Here is an 18193-nt window from a genome sequence, read left to right on the forward strand (position 1 = left end):
TAAATATTGAAACTCACTCAGGAACGGCTTGTAAATACAATCACTCACTCAGGGACATCCGGTAGATAATGACACTCACTCAGGATCATCCTGTAAATACTGACACTCACTCAGGAGCACCCTGTAAATACTGACACGCACGCTCGAACTTCCTGCAAATACTGGACTCACAGAGAAACATCCCGTCAATACTGACATTCACTGAGCAACATCCTGCACAGACAGATGCTCAACAGCTTGATCCAGTAAATACTGACACTCACTCAAGAGCATCCTGTAAATACTGACACTCACTCAGGATCGTCCTGTAAATCCTGACACTCACTCAGGAAGATGATGTAAATACTGAAACTCACCTAGGAACATCCTCTAAATACTGACACTCAAACAGGAACATTCTTGACATACTAAAACTAACCGGGCAACATCCTGTAAATGCTGACACTCAAACAGGAACATTCTGCAAATGCTGACAGTCACCCAGGGACATCCACTAAATACTGACACTCACCTATGAACAATCTATAAATACTGACACTCACCTAGTAACATCCTTTAAAGGCTGACACTCATTCAGGAACAACCCGTAAATACTGACACTCATTCAGGACCATCCTGTAAATATTGAAACTCACTCAGGAACGGCATGTATATACAAACACTCACTCGGGAACATCCGGTAAATAATGACACTTACTCAGGATTATCCTGCAAATACTGACACTCACTCACGAACATCTGGTAAATACTGACAGTCACACAGGAAAAACCTGTAAATACTGATACACACTCAGCAACATCCTGTAAACACTGACACTAACACGGAACATCCTGTAAATACTGACAATAAAACAGGAACATCCTGTAAACACTGACACTTATTCAGGTACATCCTGTAAATACTGACACTCATTCAGGAGCAACCCGTAAATACAGACACTAATTCAGGAACATCCTGTAAATACTGACACTCACTCAGAAAAATCCTGTCAATGCTGAGCCTCAGAGAGGAACATCAAGTAAATACTGGCACAGAATCAGGAAAATCGTTTAAATAATGGCAATGAAATCGGAAAAATCTGTAAATACTGAGACTCACCCAGGAGCCACCTCTAAATAATGACACTCATGCAGAAAGATCCTTTAAATGTTGACATTCGCTCAGTAACATCCTTTAAATACTGACACAAATTCAGGAACATCCTGTAACCACTGACAGTCACTCAGGAACAACCTCTAAATGCTGACACTCTACAAGGACATTCCGTTAATAATGACACTCTCTCAGGAAAACCCTGTAATTACTGACACTCATCCAGGAACTACCTGTAAATGTTGACAATGACCCTGGAATGATCTGCAAATAATAACACTCGCACAGGGATCCAAATACATTTTTGTGAATCACCAGGAGTTCCCATAATTACATCTCCCATCCCAGAAAACCCATACAGAAAATGGGACATGCCAGTCGATATCGGAATTACATCTCCCATTCTAGAAACCTACACAGATATAAAGACTTAGCAGGACACCTCCGCAATTACATCAACCATCCCAGAGACCGCTTAAAGATATAAAGACCTAAGAAGAGTGCCCGTAATGAGATCACCCATCCCGGAAACCCCACATCGATATAAAGACTTATCAGGAGACACCTGTAACTACATGGAACATCCCAGAAACCCCACATAGATATTCAAAACTTGCAGCAGAACCCCGTAATTTTATCTCTCATTCCAGAAAACCCATAGAGGTGCAGAGTCTTACGAGGAGACCCCAAAATTACATCGCCCATCCCGGAAAACCCATATTGATAGAGAGACTTCCGTGGAGTCCCCGTAATTACATCTCCCATCACGGAAAACCCATACAGATATAGGGACAGACCAAGAATTCCTGTAATTATAACTTCCATTCCTGATACCCCATACAGATTAAAAGACATCCAAGGAGACCTAGTTTCCATCCTGGAAACCAAATTTTGATGTTGAGTGACCAGGGGATCCCTTAATTGTATTTCCAATCCTGGAAACCCCATATTGATATAATTTCTCAGCAGAAGACCTCCGTTAGTACATCTCCCATCGGAGATACCCTATATAGATATAGAGACTGAAGAGGACAGCCCAGAATTACATCTCCCATCCCGGATAACTCATGTAGCCACAGAGACTTAGAATGAAAACCCGTCATTTCCTTACATCCTGGAAACCGATCTCGATATCGAGGTTCACGAGGAGGTAATTGAATCTCCGATCCCGACAACTCCATATGGATATAGAGACTTACTAGGAGATCCCGGAATTACATCTCGCATCCCAGAAACACATGTAGATATCGGACTTACCAGGAGACCCCGTAATTACATCTCACATCCTGGAAACACATGTAGATATGGAGACTTACCAGTGGACCCCGTAATTACATCTCGCATCCTGAAAACACATGTACATATGGAGACTTACCAGTGGACCCCGTAATTTCATCTCGCATCCTGGAAACACATGTCGATATGGAGACTGACCAGGAGACCCCGTAATTACATCACACATCCTGAAAACACAAGTAGATCTAGAGACTTACCAGGAGACCCCGTAATTACATCACGCATCCTGAAAACACATGTAGATGTAGGGATTTACCAGGAGACTCCGTAATTACATCTCGCATCCTGGAAACACATGTCGATATCGAGACTTACCAGGAGACCCGTCATTACATCACGCATCCTGAAAACATATGTGGATATAGGGATTTACCAGGAGACCCCGTAATGACATCTCGCATCCTGGAAACACATGTCGATGTCGAAACTTACCAGGAGACGCCGTAATTCCATCTCGCATCCTGGAAACAGATGTAGATATAGAGATTTACCAGGAGACCCCTTAATTAAATCACCTTCCCGGAGATCCAATATAGATATCGAAACTTACCAGCAAACATCGTAGTTACACATTGCGTCCCGAATACCCCATATACATATGCAGGCTTAGCAGGAGCTCCAGGAGAAGTGAAGATGAGGCAGTAAATTACGAGAACAGTAATACAGTGAAAGGTAGTTTACAAAACTAACAGCTGGATATAGAGGCTTATCAACAATGGCATCATCAGCGAGGAGCAGACAGTAAACGGGAAGAACAGTATGACAGTTAAACACGTGTTATAGAATTAATAGCTGATATAGAAGTTCCCAGGGACACCGACAGCAGCGAGGAGGGAATTGTAAATGACAAGAATAATAATACAGTGAAACCTGTTTTATGGAGTGAATAGGCGAATATAGAGAATAACCAGGAACACTAACTGCAGAAAGGAGGGGATGGTAGCTCACAAGAAATGTAATACGGTAAAACGTGGGACATATACATAATAGCTCGACATTGAACTCACCACGATCACCAAAAACAGCGAACTGGAAGAAATAAATGAGAGGAGCAGGCGTACAGTTAATCGTGGATTATAGAATCGATAGGTTGATATAGAGAATTAACAGCAAGGAAGGGGAAGTAAATGAGAAGAACAGTAATAATACAGTTAAACATGGTTTAGGGAATTAATAATAAAGAATATTACCAGGGACACCTGCAACAGCGAGGATGGGATAGTAAATCTTTTGAATAATCAGAAGTGCCAAATATATCCGAACAGCTAATCTTAGTCTGTCATAATTTGCAGAAAGATAATCAAACTCCCAGGAGAAACTCCTGCCCATTGTTGTAACATTCCAATCGATTGTAACCAGATTATGACCCATTGTTGTAACATTCCAATCTATTGTCCTCAGATTGTGGCCCATTCTTGTCACATTCAATTTATTGTTCTCCGATTCAGACGCTTTCTCCTCCTCTCTGTCGAGCCGCTGATCCCTGTTAAGGCCGGAGGTGGTACTTCACCTGACATATGGGATAACACATTGCATGGAGCTCCATATTTATATCAAAGGGAAACTCTCCAGTGAAACAATTAGGGCCCGTGGAGGCTGACTTGAATTACAGTCACAGAATAAACAGGTTCAGTTAACGCCTTTCAACCCAATACATTTTATATCACAACATATATTTATCCAAATATTTCACAGTTGTAAATCTAAAAGCTCAGCACATTATTTTAACTAATATTTGAAAGAACAGCAACTATGAGACCCGCAATCTGACAGCATCTGTATGAAGCGAGAGCAGCTTCAATTACAGATTGCAGATTATTTCTGAACGTGATTTATTAATTAATTTCAGTTCGTTTCTACCCATTTCTAAAGGGTTGGGTTTACACTGAGAGATAGAAACAGAATCATTTGATCAGTCAACTTGAAGACCACCCTGCCAATATTGGTGTAATCTCTGGATACCCCTTTAATATTTGGAAATCAAACGATTATATTGCAAATATTGGAACCGCTTCTGGATCTACCTTTAAGTATCGGTAATTCACACAGTCTATTGGTCTCCCTGCAAATATTCCTATAGACTACGATAAAGGCTCTGGATAATTCTAAAATTATTGGGCCATCTCAAGATTTCCCAGTATTATTGAAACATCTCTGGATAACCCACTTAAATATCAGCAAAATCCCTGCATCCCTCTCTAAATACTAACAAACTGTCTGCATCCCATGTAAATATTAGTCCAGTCTCTCCATGCACAAAGAATTTCAGTGCAGTCTATGAATCTATTGTAAATATTGTTTTTTTTCTGGATCGCTTTGCAATCGTTGTAGAGTGTGTGGTTCCCCTGAGATAAGAATTATAGCCTTAACCTCTCATTATTTAATGGCAAGAACTCTGTCGCCTTTGCAAATATTGGTAGAGTCTCTAAGTTTTCTCCTTTTCTATTTGAACACTAACTACATCCATTCTAAATATTGGTGCAATCCATTGACCATAGGGACTGACTGAAAGTCTACTCTCCACGGTGCACCGATACAGAAGAACATAAGATATCGGAGCATCATTAGGCGATACGACACCTCGAGCCTGCTTCGCCATTCAATCAGGTTATGGCTGATCTTCTACCACAATTCCACTTTCCCGCCCGATCCCCAAATACTTTGATTCCCTTAGTGTCCAAAAATCTATCGACCTCAGCTTTGACTGTAATCAGCGACTGAGCTTCCACAGTCCGCTGGGTAGAGCAAACCAAAAAATCACAATCCTGTGAGGAAAGATTTTTTTCTCATCTCAATCCTAAATGGCGGACCAAACTCCAGAGAAAAAATGCCCAATCAACACAATTTCTCCTCAAAGGACAACCCTCTCATCCCTGGAATCAATCGAGTGAACCTTCTTTGCACTGTATCTAAGGCAAATACATCCTTCCTTAGGTGAGAAGGCCCAAACGGACACAGTAAATCAGGCGTGCACTAAACACCTCTTTAATTGCAGCAAGATGTCCTTACTCTTATACTCCAACCACATGCCATCAAGCCTAACATATCATTTGCTTTCCTTATTGCTTGCTGTCCCTGCATTTTCACTTTTTGTGATTCGTGTATAACGACACCGATATCCCTCTGAATATCAATATTTACCATTCTCTCACATTTTAAAGAATATTCTGCTTTTCTATTCTTCCTACAAAGTGGATGATTTCACATTTCCCCACATTATACTTCATCTGCTGCCGATTTGCCCAATCACATAAACTGTCTTTAACCCTTTGCATCCTCGATGTGTCAATCTCAGAGCTCACTTTCCCACCTAGCTTTGTACCGTCAGCAAACTTGGTTACTTTACACTTGGTCGCCTCAACTAAGTCATTAATATAGATTGTAAAGAGATGAGGGCCATGGACTGATCCTTGCGGCACCCCACTAGTTAAAACCTGCCAACCCGAAAATGAACCGTTTATTCTTACTCTGTGTTTTATATCTGTCAGCCGATCCTCAAACCATGCTAATATATTACCCCCCAACTCCACGAGTCCTTATTTTGTATGAAAACCTCTTATGATGCACCTTATCAAACGCCTTTATAAAGTCCAAACATGCTGCATCCACTGGTTCCCCCTTATCTGCCCTGCTCGATAGACCATCAAAACACTTTGATAGATTTGTAAAATACGATTTCCCTTTTATAAAACCGTGTTGACTCTGGCAAATCACTTCATCATTTTCGATGTGTCCTTTCATCACAGCCCAATAATAGATTCTATCATTTTCGCTACCACTGATATCAGGCCAACTGGCCTGTAGCTCCCTCTTTTCTCTCACCTTCTTTTCTTAAATAGCGGGGTTACATTTCCTGCCTTAGAATCGATGGGGATCGCAGTAGAATCTAGGGAATTCTGGAAGATGAAAATAAATGCATCCACGATCTCTGTAGCCATCTCTTTTAAAACCCTAGGGTGTAAGCCAGCAGGTCCAGGTGAGTTGTCGGCTTTAAGTCCAATTAATTTATAAAGTACCTTTTCTTTACTAATCTTAATTACTTTAAGTTCCTCACTCTCATTACACCCCTGGTTCACCACTATTTCCGGTATCTTTTGTGCTTCAACTGTCAAACAGATACAACATATTTGTTCAATGTCTCTGCCATTTCCTTATTCCCCATTATAATTGCTTCTGTCTCTGCCTCCCCTAAAACCATTATTTTCTAAGCAGTATTGTGTGCGGAATTGCTGTGGTCGGGGCAAGACTACCGTAACTGATGTGTTGTGCAGTGAACGTACAGTGGTTACGCACGTGTTAAAAAAGGGTGTAAGGATGAACTCAACAACTACAGGCCAGTCAGTTTAACCTCGGGTGTGGGGAAACTTTTCGAAACGATAACCCGGGACAAAATTAACAGTCATTTGGACAAGTGTGCATTAATTAAAGAAAGCCAGCAAGCATTTGTTGAAGGCCAATCATGTTTGACGAACTTGATTGAGTATTTTGATGAGGTTACAGAGAGGGTCGAGGAAGGCAATGCGGTTGATGAGATGGAAAGGGACTTCTTAAAGGCTTGTGAAAAATTGCCGCACAATAGGCTCGTCATCAAATTTCAAGCCCATGGAATAAAGGGGACACTGGCAGCATGGATATGAAATTGGCTCAGTGGCAGGAAACAGAGACCTGTGGTGAACGGTTGTTTTTTTCAACTCTAGGGAAGTGTACAGTGATGCTCCCCGGGGGTCGGTACTAGGACCACTGCTGATTTTGATATTTATTCATGACTTGGATTTGGTTGTACAGGGCACAATTTCAAAATTTGAAGATGACACAAAACTTGGAAGCGTGGACGAGGAGAGTGATAGAGTTCAAGAGGATATCGACAGGCTGGTGTCATGGGCGGACACGTGGCAGATGAAGTTCAACGCATAAAAGTGTGGAATGATATATTTCTGTAGGAAGAACGAGGAGCGGCAATATAAACTAAAGGGGACAAACTTAAAGGTGTGCAGGAACAGAGAGATCTGGGAGTATATGTGCACAAATCCTTGACGGTGGCAGGGCAGATTGAGAAAGCGGTTAATAAAGCAGATGGGACCCTTGGGTTTATAAATAGCGGCATAGATTACAAAAGCAAGGATGTTATGATGAACATTTGAAAAACACTGGTTCGGCCACAACTGGAATATTGTGTCCAGTTCAGGGCACCGCACTTTAGGAAGGATGTGAAGGCCTTTGAGAGGGTGAAGAAGAGATTTACTAGGATGATGCCAGGGTTGAGAGTCATCAGAGACGGGCATAGAGTGGAGAAGCTGGGGTTGTTCTCCTTAGAAGGGAGAAGGTTGAGAGGAGATTTGATAGAGGTATTCAAAATCATGAAGGGTCTGGACAGAGTTGATGGAGAAAAATTGTGCCCATTGGTGGAGGGTCCAAGAACCAGAGGACAAAGATTTAAGGTGACTTGCAAAATAACCAAAGGCGACATGAGGAAAAACTTTTTTGCACAGCGAGGCTTCACATCCTTCTTAAAGTACGCTGCTGAGAACGAGGAACATTACTCCTGATGTGGCCGAACCAGTGTTTCATAAAAGTTCATCATAACTTCTTTGCATTCGTACTCCATGCCTCTATTTATAAAGCCCAGGATCGCGTATGCTTTGTTCAACCTTTTTTATGATGTGGAGATGCCGGTGATGGACTGGGGTGGACAAATGTAAGGAGTCTTACAACACCAGGTTATATATAACCAGGACTGTAACCTGGTGTTGCAAAACTTTTTTTACACAGCGAATGGTTGTGACCTGGAATGTACTGCCTGAGGGGGTGGTGGAGGCAGAGTCAATCGGGGCTTTTAAAAGGGTACTGGATAAGTACTGCAATGGAAAAATTGCAATGCTACGGGGATAGGGCGGGGCAGTGTGACTAGTTGGATTGCTCTTGCTGAGAGCCGGCACGGACTCGATGGGCCGAATGGCCTCCTTCCGTGCTGTAACCATTCAATGATTCTATGCTGAAGTACTGAACATCACGACCAGAATAAGAACCCACGCAATCTGAACACATGGCCTTAGACCATGCGGCCATCCTCGCTCCCGGGTGCATCATTCAAATCCATTAATCAACCGGTAACGTTCTGTTTCAGATTGCCGGAAATCCTAACATGGTTAGCGAGTCGCCGTCAAAAATGTAATATGTGGTTTGTGTGTTGCCCATGTTGATCGTCATCCATTCTCATTACACAGACGGTATTTTGGGACATGTTCCGTGTTTATGTCACCATGAATCTAAAAATAATTTAAATTATCCACCTCACTAAAACACAACAGTAACTATTGCCCCCATTCTATCCTGCAAACACACCAAGTGCCGCCTCAATTAAATAACCTGAACTAATACCACCACACTTTCCGCCACTATTGTACAACCTCTAGTGTGTCAATACAAAGTGTGAGTGTGTTTATTTGAATGTGATATTTATGTAATAGCAGCCTCTAATCCCTCCGTGTCTATGGAAAGTTAGTGACGAAAGTCGAATTGGGCCCTCACAATACTGGAGCATCAATGTCCGGGCTCAGGCCACTCGACCACGCTCTATACCTGTGTTGTCCAATGGAAATTGCTGATTAACCGCAGGTGTGGTTATGGCGACACCGTTTTGTCCACATTAACGGATTTTAGTGGAAAACATCTTCCACACACAATGCAGGGAAATGGGCATGTGATCTCAATAATCATATTCGCCGGCGGTTTGCGTGTGAACTTCAACCTTAATGTGTTGTTGATAAAATGATAAGATGAAAAGCAGAGTGTGCGAGTGTTGTTTCGTCGTTGTGAGTGTTTCATTTCCTTGGTTACTGAATGGTGAAAGATGTTATGAAATACACAAATGTGAAGTCCTGTATTGTGTGTGGGAGATGTTTTCGACTAAAATCCGGACATGTGGAAAAAACGGTTTCGCCACAGCCACACCTGCGGTTACTCAGCAATTTCTATTGGACAACACTGGCACAAAGCGTGGTCGAGTGGCCTGAGCCCGGACATTGATGCTCCAGTATTGTCAGGGCGCGACTCGACTTTCGTCACGAACAAAATTCCCATAGACCCGGAGGGATTGGAGGCTGCGATTTCTTAAATATCACAGTCAAATAAACACACTCACACTTTGTATCTACACACTTGAGGTTGTACAATAGTGGGGGGCACTCGTTAATGTTCTTTAAATGAGTGGGACTTGTTGGGGTTGTATGATTGAGTGGAGCAGTAATTACCGTTGTGTTTTAATGAGGTTGGGAATTTAACAAAGGTTGCACCAGATTCCTGGTGTCATAAACAAGAAACATTTTTAATCAAGTCCTAAAATACCGTCTGTAAAATGAGAACGGGAGACAATTCCACACATGCAAAACACAAAAACTTTTTAAAGGTTTGACTGTCTCGGTACCATGTTAGGATTTCCTTCAGTCTGAAACAGAAAGTTATCGGCTCATTAATGACCATTAGATCAATTATTCATCTTTTTTACAGAGTTTAATGAGTTTTGCGTAATTAATACAATAAACTGTTTTGTAATGGTTAATTCCCTGAACGGGAATCGAATCCTCGTCCTGCATTAAACATATTTGGATCACGCTGTTCTCTTCTGAGTTGTTCCTATAATAATTTACAGAGCTGAGTTTCCGCAGTGTAGCGGTTATCACTTTTACCTAATATACAGAAAGTTCACGGCTCGAAATCGGGTAGCATCATTTTGCAAACGTTCTTCATTGAAAATAAATCAATTCAAACGGTGGAAGATTTCACTTGGAGGTTAAATATGAATAAAATACCATATCACAAAGCCCCGGTATATTTTTTCTTTCTCTGTACAGTTCTACACACAGTCCAACAACACACAGATACCGGCAGTATCTCCACTTCACTCCCGTTTCCTGCTCTGAAGAGGCGGAAAGCTCCTCTAAAAGCTGCACATTTCGACTGGTTTCAGTTGATCTGTGAGAGAACATTCAAGGATCCCGCAGCGCTGCCTCCCTTAATAACAATAGGTTGTAACCGCATTTCAGCCGCGGCAACAAAGCCATAAGTTTTTCGCTGTTCCCCAGCTGCCGGATTGAGTGAGGCCGCGACAAGCAGCAACATTGAGGCCGGCTGTCCGGCCCCGCTCTCTCCAATCACCCGCTGCCGGTGGAAAGCAGCAAATGCAGCCTCAGACATCTCATCACTGCCCCTCCCTGGGAAACAAGATCGCACGGCCCGGTCAAACCTCCACATACACCGAGCACCTGGACAGCAATTACAGGGGAGATTGTATCCCAGTTGCTGAACCATTTACAGAACCTCCCGCGCTGCGATCAGGTCGCGGGGAGACGTTTCTCCAATCCTGCACACGGTGCTTAGCTTTGAAACTGTCCATCACCACTGTGCTCGCTCACCTCCGTTGGCTCCCGATCCGCCAATGCCTCGATTTTAAAATTCTCATCCTTGTGTTCAGATCCATCTGTGGCCTCGCTTCTCCCTTTCGCTGTCACCTCCCACAGAACTACAACCCTCCGATATCACTGCGTACCTCAAATTATGGCCTCTTGTGCACTCCATTGGCGGTTTTCCCTTCAGCTGCCTGGTCCTAAACTCTGGAATACCCGATTTAAATCCATCCGCCTTTCTCTCCTCCTTTAGGATGCTGCTTAAAAACTACCTTTTTGACTGAGGTTTAGTTCACGTGTCCGAATATCTCCTTTTGTGGATCTGTGTGAAATTTTATCTGATAACGCTCCTGTGAAGTGCCTTGGGACATTTTATTGTGTCAAAGGCAACAACAATTAAAGTTCTTGTTAATTTTAAGTTTTCTCACCATTTAAAGAAGTAAGGATATGTCACTCAGCTTGGTAACTCCGAACCGTCTATTGCTGCACCCGATTCATCGTTTCCATCACCAGCCCAGGAGCACCCTCTCGAGAGAATGTATGTACTGTGACTGTGTGTATTGCACAGGTTGAAGCACCGAGCATCAGATTGAAGGGGGAGCTGCAAGTAATTCTACGTTTCTCCCCTGTGGAGGCTGAGAAACAACTGCCCTTGGCTGAGGGGCCCAAGGCCCCAGATCTCAGGACCCCAGTCTTCAACAGGACTTCGACTTGTTCGCACAGGCCGAATGACCAGGCCGTGGAGACAGTCACCTCCCACATTCTGGAGATGGACGATCAGTTGTAGAAGTTCAAGAGCCGCATTTGTAAAACAGCACAGGAGGCATGTAAGGCCGTGCAGAGCATCCTGGACAATGAGGCAGTCCAGGTGATTCCTGCAGCAGTAAGGGATCTGGTGGAGATTCTTCTGGAGTGGCAGCTATGACCGCTCCAATAGATTACAGTTGTGATGCCTTAATAGCATCATATCTCAGGGCTTTCCCAGCTTCATTGTAACAATGTGGTCTCTCTCACGCTGAACTACAGCCCAACCGAGCCCATTCCCAGCACCAATGGCCTGCAAGGAATGGTTGCAGATGTCACTTTTTCTGATGACGTGGATACTGAGGTTGTTTCATTCCAGTGTTTGGTTCTGGGCCGACCCCAATAGGCATTACCTGTACAAGTGAGATGAGACCAGAAACAGGTCCTGCAAGAACATCAACATCCCATCAGTCCAAGTCCCATTGCTGCTGATGAGTTGGACCTAACACAGAATGGCTGCAGAGAAGATAGTTTGCGTTACATTGAAAACAGGGATAAAAGTAAAACGTTTTATTCCTTATACCCAAGTTGACCGAGGAGCCCCGATATAAACAGTGTATTGATACAGGAACAAAATGTTTGACTGTTCGAGATGTGGAAAGTGACTTGACACTTTGGGCTGCTTGAGAGATCATCAGTGAGTTCAATCTGGAGTGAACCTGCTGAGTGCCGCGGATCAGGTCAGAGGCTGGTGGCTGCATCCAGGTCCGCTAATATCTCCACATAACTTAAGTCCCTCATAGCTGAAATCTTCCTGGTAAACCTCCTTTGTACCCTCTCCAATTCCATGACATCCTTACTAAAGTGTGGTGCCGAGAATTGTACCACATACTCCATCTGAGGCCTAACTAGTGATTTGTAAAGGTTCCGCATGGACTTCCTTGTTTTTGTATTCAATGCCACTATTTGCAAAGCCAAGTATCCCATACGCTTTCTTTTAAACTTGCCCTATTCTGTGACTATGCACACCCAGGTTCTCTGTTATTGCATCCCCTCCGCCTCAAAATAATATCATTTACATCATAGTGCCCCTCTCCATATTGTTCCTCACAAAGTGCATCACTTCACACTTATCCGCATTAGATTGCATCTGCCATGTGACTGCACATTTTACCAGTCTGACTATGTCCTCCAGAAGTATTCTGCTAATTTGCCTCACTATTCACTCCATTGCAAAGTTTACACATCGAGTTGTTATAATCTGGAATGCACTGCAAGAAGGGGTGGAGGATGGAGATCCAATTGTGACTATAAAAAAGGGAATTGGAAAATAATGGAAGAGAAACAAATATACAGGGATATTATGAAAGAGCTGGAGAGTGGGACTAATTGCACAGCCGAAAAATAGCCGACATCGCCATGATGGGCTGAATGGCCTCCTCCGGTGCTGTGAGATTCAACGAACGTTGAGGTGTAAAACTCCCTGTTACCAGAAGATGGAATCTTTGCCGAAAACATTCTCGCTCACCCCAGAGGATTGTTGGAATCAGAGATTCAGAGTATGGTTGAAGCACGGAAGGAGGCCATTCGGCATGTCGAGTCGGTGCCGGCGCCCTGCAACAGCAATCCAGCTAGAACCACCCCTCCGCCCTATCCCGGTAGCACAGATTTTTTCCCCTTCAAGTCCTTATCCAATTCTCTTCTGAAAGCCACGATTGAAACTGCCTCCACCACCCCCTCAGGAGGGTGATCATTCCTGATCACAATCACTCGCTTTGTAAAAAAGTCAGGAGCGGGATAGAGATGGAGAAAGAGGGTGAGGAAGAGACAGAAAGAGAAAGACAAACACACACACGCACACAGCGAGTCAGAGAGAGAGAGATAGAGAGGGAGAGACAGAGAGATGAGGAGACAGAGAGACAGAGATAGAGATAGAGAAAGATGCAGATTGAGGGAGGTAGCGGGAGAGAAACAGAGAGACCGAGAGATAGAAATACAGAGAGAGACAGAACGTAGAGGGAGACAACGAGAGGGAAAGGAACTGAGAGAGAAGGACACACACGCACAGAGTGAGAGAGAGAGGGGCGAGACGGAGAGAGAGACAAAGAGTGACGGAGAGAGAGACACAGAGAGTTAGTTGGAGAGACACAGAGAGAGAGAGAGAGAGAGAGACAGAGAGATGAGGAGACAGAGAGACAGCGAACGAGAGACAGAGACCAAGGGAAGAGGATGATAGCGAGAGATAAGAGACAGAGCAACAGACAGAATAGAGAGGGGGGCAGAAGGGGAGTCAGTGAGAGAGCGAAAGACAAGAGGGAGAGACAGAGAGAGACAGAGAGTGAGAGGGGGACAGAGATAGAGGGAGATGGGGAGAAAGTCAGAACGAAAGTGAGAGAGAGGGGAGATAGAGACAGAGAGAGAAACAGAGAGAGATTCACGGACAGAGAGAAAGAGAGAGACAGAGTGAGGCACAGCGAGAGAGACACACAAAGAGAGACAGAGAGAGTGTGACAGATTCAGAGAGAAAAAAATGAGAGAGAGGCACAGTGAGACAGAGAGAAAGACTGTGCAGTGTGAGGAAACAACTCTGAAATAATCAACAGAAACAAAAAAGAGGGGGAAAGGGAGACACTGAGAGAGTGAAAGGGAGAGCAGAGAGGGGGCAGAGGGGAGACACTGAGAAAGAGAAAGACAAGAGGGAGACAGAGTGATATACAGAGCGAGAATGAAAGAGAGAGTAGTGTTCGAGAGAATAAAGAGAGAGATACAAAGCAGACTAGAAAGACAGAGGGACAGAGAGGGACAGGGAAATTGTTGAGGCGGAGGCAAGATTGAGAAAGTAAAATAAAAACAGAGAGAGAAAGACATGGAGAGAGAGAAATAGTAAGAGAGATAGAGAGAGTTGATGGAGAGGAAAAGTCACAGAAAAAAGGGAGAAAGAGAGAGACAAGGTGGAGGGACATAGGGATCGTGAGAGAATGAGAGATAGAGATAAGAGAGAGAGACACAGAAGAATAAAAAAATACGGAGATAAGAGGGTGATAGATAGATAGAGAGAAAAAAAGTGAGAGAAAAACAAAGATAGAGGGAAGAGAAAGGAAGGGAGAGAGACAGGGCAGAGAGAAAGCGACAAAGAAAGTGAAACAGGGTGAGAGAGATAAAAAGACAAAGAGAGACAGACAGGGAGATAGAAATAAGATGGAGAGAGACAGGGGAAAAAGGAAAAGTGAAACCCAGCCGATGAATTCGTAGCTAATGTCTCCATATTCATATCTCATCTCCCTCACAGTGAAAAATTAGCAATTTTATTATACTTTTGGTTCAGTGGATAACCTGCGGATGCCGAGACAGTTGACAATGTAGCTTTGGAGCAATAAATTCTGTAAAGTTTTACTTGATAATACAAATCGTTCATTCAAAACGCATGTGGTAAAGAGAGTCCAATATTGATGACTTGAAATAGTTAGTGCTCAACTTGACATTGCTGTACATCGGATTAGAAAACGAGATTGGATGAACAGAAGTGGCCTGAAAGATTGGGTGGTCTGCTGTGTGTGGCTGCGATTTATACATTGTCTGCACAGCAGTATTTGTGGTTCCCTGTTGTTTGATGGGTATAATTTTGTATTTCGGGCGGTTTAATTGATTGTGTATGTGAGCGGTCCCGGGTTCAAATGCCAATCAAATACGGCTGTACCCCCACTTACAGTGAAAATTGACTTAATTCCAGATCCTGTTTCAGAGGACAGAATGCCGAGGTTTCTTCAACGCAACGAACGTGGAGAAAAGAAAATGTCTGAAGATGTTGAGCAGGTTGAAGCTGAATATGAATGTATCCCAATTCACGCGATGTCATGAACGCCGATGAAAATGCTCCTGCATTGGACGGTAATCAAACCCCAGCTTCCTGTGCGGAAGGGAGAAATTCGACAACGAAAACACCAATGTCCGAACGGCAGTTGGCTGTGTGTGTTCACTTGGAAACTTGTTTGAAAGAACAGACAGTCTCACAGGCCGCAAATGACACTGTTTGCTGGGCACACGAACCGTGGGCGGCTCCAGTGGCGCAATGGGTTAGCGCGCGGTACTCAAACTCGAGCAATGCTCGAAGTTGTGAGTTCGATTTTCCACTGGAGCAGTTTCACCTTTTGCTTCTGAACATTTCCACCAGAGCTGGTATGTTTCATGAAGCATCTCCTTCTTCGTGTTTTCATGTGGGCACTTGGAGTCCTCTGGCCGGCCGTATCGCAATAGCAGGTGTGAGTTTATTTATAAATAGGCGGGAGAGGGGGCGTTCAGCGACAGCATGAAATGGAAAAGGAGACGGCACGAGATTTTTAAATCCAAAGAACCGAACACACAATTCTACTTTTCGTGAAACAGACATTTTTTCTGTTTGAAGTGTCGTGTCGGAAAATTCGGATTTCTTTGCTCGAATAAATTAGATACTTTTTATCCCCGACCCTCTCCTTGCAGACACTTCCAGCATCATCTCCGTGGGCGGGAGAATGCAGAGACATTCAGCGCTACAAATCAATCCGTGCTGTCTCTTACCGAAACTCGGGAACAATGTGAACCATTTCAGCCTCTCAGATGCCGATGTCGCCAATTTCATCTTGTGCTGCAAGAACCCCTGGTCATTTCACAGTCACTGAAGTTCGTTTCACTTTCGCCAAAGTTGACTCCAAGAGAGAACAACAAAAAATAAAGGAAAATTGAGCGTTGCCTCATTGGTGGCGAAGCAAAATCGCTGCTTTCATTCCTTCCACCGTTGATATTCCTTCAGGCTTTGAACCTTCTGCGCTCCGCAATTTTTTCACATTACCAGGGTCGAGAAACAAGTTGAATGTGAAAGTGGGAGCAACAAACTGGATCAAGCGGATAGGCGGGGCGGGATATTGCAAAACAAACAGCCAAGAAACCAGGAGCGGGTCAGCTGTTACATAAGAACATAAGAAATAGGTGCAGTAGTAGGCCTTTCGGCCCCTCGAGCCTGCTCCGCCATTCAATAAGGTCAGGGCTGATCTTCGACCTCGAATCCATCTTCCCGCCCGATCCCCATTTTCCTACACGACACTTCAAACAGAAGAATGTCTATTTGACCAAAAGAAGAATTGTGTGTTCGGTTCTTTAGATTTAAAGACGTCGTGCCGCCTCCTTTCACATTTCATGCTGTCGCCAATCGCCCCCTCTCCCGCCTATTAACAAATGAACTCACACCTGCTGTTGCAATAAGGCCGGCCAGAGGACCCTAAATGCCCACATGAGAACACGAAGAAGGAGATGCTTCATGGAACACACCAGCGGTACCTCCAAATCCGGTGGAAATGTTCAGAAGCAGAAGACTCAAATATTCCAGGTGAGGCGCGAACTCACAACCTCGGCATTTCTCGAACCTGATACTGTTATTTAAATACCGTACGCAAACCGATTGCGCTCTTGGAATCACGTCAGAATAATCGTCTCATCAAACACTCTCATTTTCGGCCTATAAGATTATATGTTCTTTAAGGCAGGTTTACAAGTCGAAACATGGCGGCACCTGCCTCTTGGGCATTGGCGTTTTATTGGTCGAATTCGTGCCTGCCACAACGGAAGCGGGGGTTCGATTAACGCCCAATGCAGGAGCATTTTCATTCAGCATTCATGACACCGCGTGAATTGGGAGAATTTCATATTCAGCTTCAATCTGCACAACATCTTGAGACATTTTCTTTTCTCCAGGTGTGTTGCGTTAACTTAACCTCGGCTTCTATACGCAAAGGTTGGGAGACGTTTGAAACGCTGTTCTGCAGATGGTAATTGATGGTAGCTCACTTGTGAATGTTAAATCTGAGATTGATAGATTTCTGTGAACCAAGGGAATTAAGGGATATCGGGCTAAGCCGGGTATATGGAGTTAGGTCACAGGTCCACCATGATCTCAGTGAATGGTGGAACAGGTTCGACGAGCTAAATTCCACTGCCACTTGCTGCCTCTTGATGTGCGCCACCTTCTCCTGCAAAAAACGGGACTTGTGTCTGGGTGATGTGCCTGTCATGGTTAAATAGCTGCCTGTATGTGTGGCCTGTGAGTTGTGGGTGTGCGGCTTGCAACAGTGGTAATGTGTAAGGGTGAGAGGAAGCCTCTGGTTACAAGAGTTGAATACTGATAGAAAGTGTTTGTTGGTATGTGGGGGATGGTGGGTGTATTTCGTGGTGCAGTTAGTAGGAGATGCCACTTGAGATTTGACCTCACTCACCTTGACGATTCATATCAAAGCATTGAACTACTTCCTGCACTTTAGCCAAGTCTATGATGCTGTGGGACTGGCATTGACTTCGTCCCCCGCTGCCTCCCGCTGTCTTTTGGTTTTTGTCTGGAGGCCTCTTGCACGCCCCCCCCCCCCCCGACCACCACCCTCCCCCTGGGGATATAGGATGTCTCTCCTTCTGTCCACCTCTTGCACCAAGGTCTGTCAGCATCAGCAGAGAACATTGCTGCATTCACTTTCTAGGCCTGGTACCAACTCAGATCGGCAGATTGCAGAGATCTGGAGTGCAGATTGGAGGGTGTGAGATTTAGTTTTGGACAACATTTATTCAATGTTTTAACATAACTCATCGGCATGTGAATATAACGATGGAACCTGCATCTGTGTTTTACGTGTGCGATGTC

This window comes from Heptranchias perlo, unplaced genomic scaffold (assembly GCF_035084215.1).
Source record: "Heptranchias perlo isolate sHepPer1 unplaced genomic scaffold, sHepPer1.hap1 HAP1_SCAFFOLD_54, whole genome shotgun sequence".
Classification (NCBI taxonomy): Eukaryota; Metazoa; Chordata; class Chondrichthyes; order Hexanchiformes; family Hexanchidae; genus Heptranchias; species Heptranchias perlo.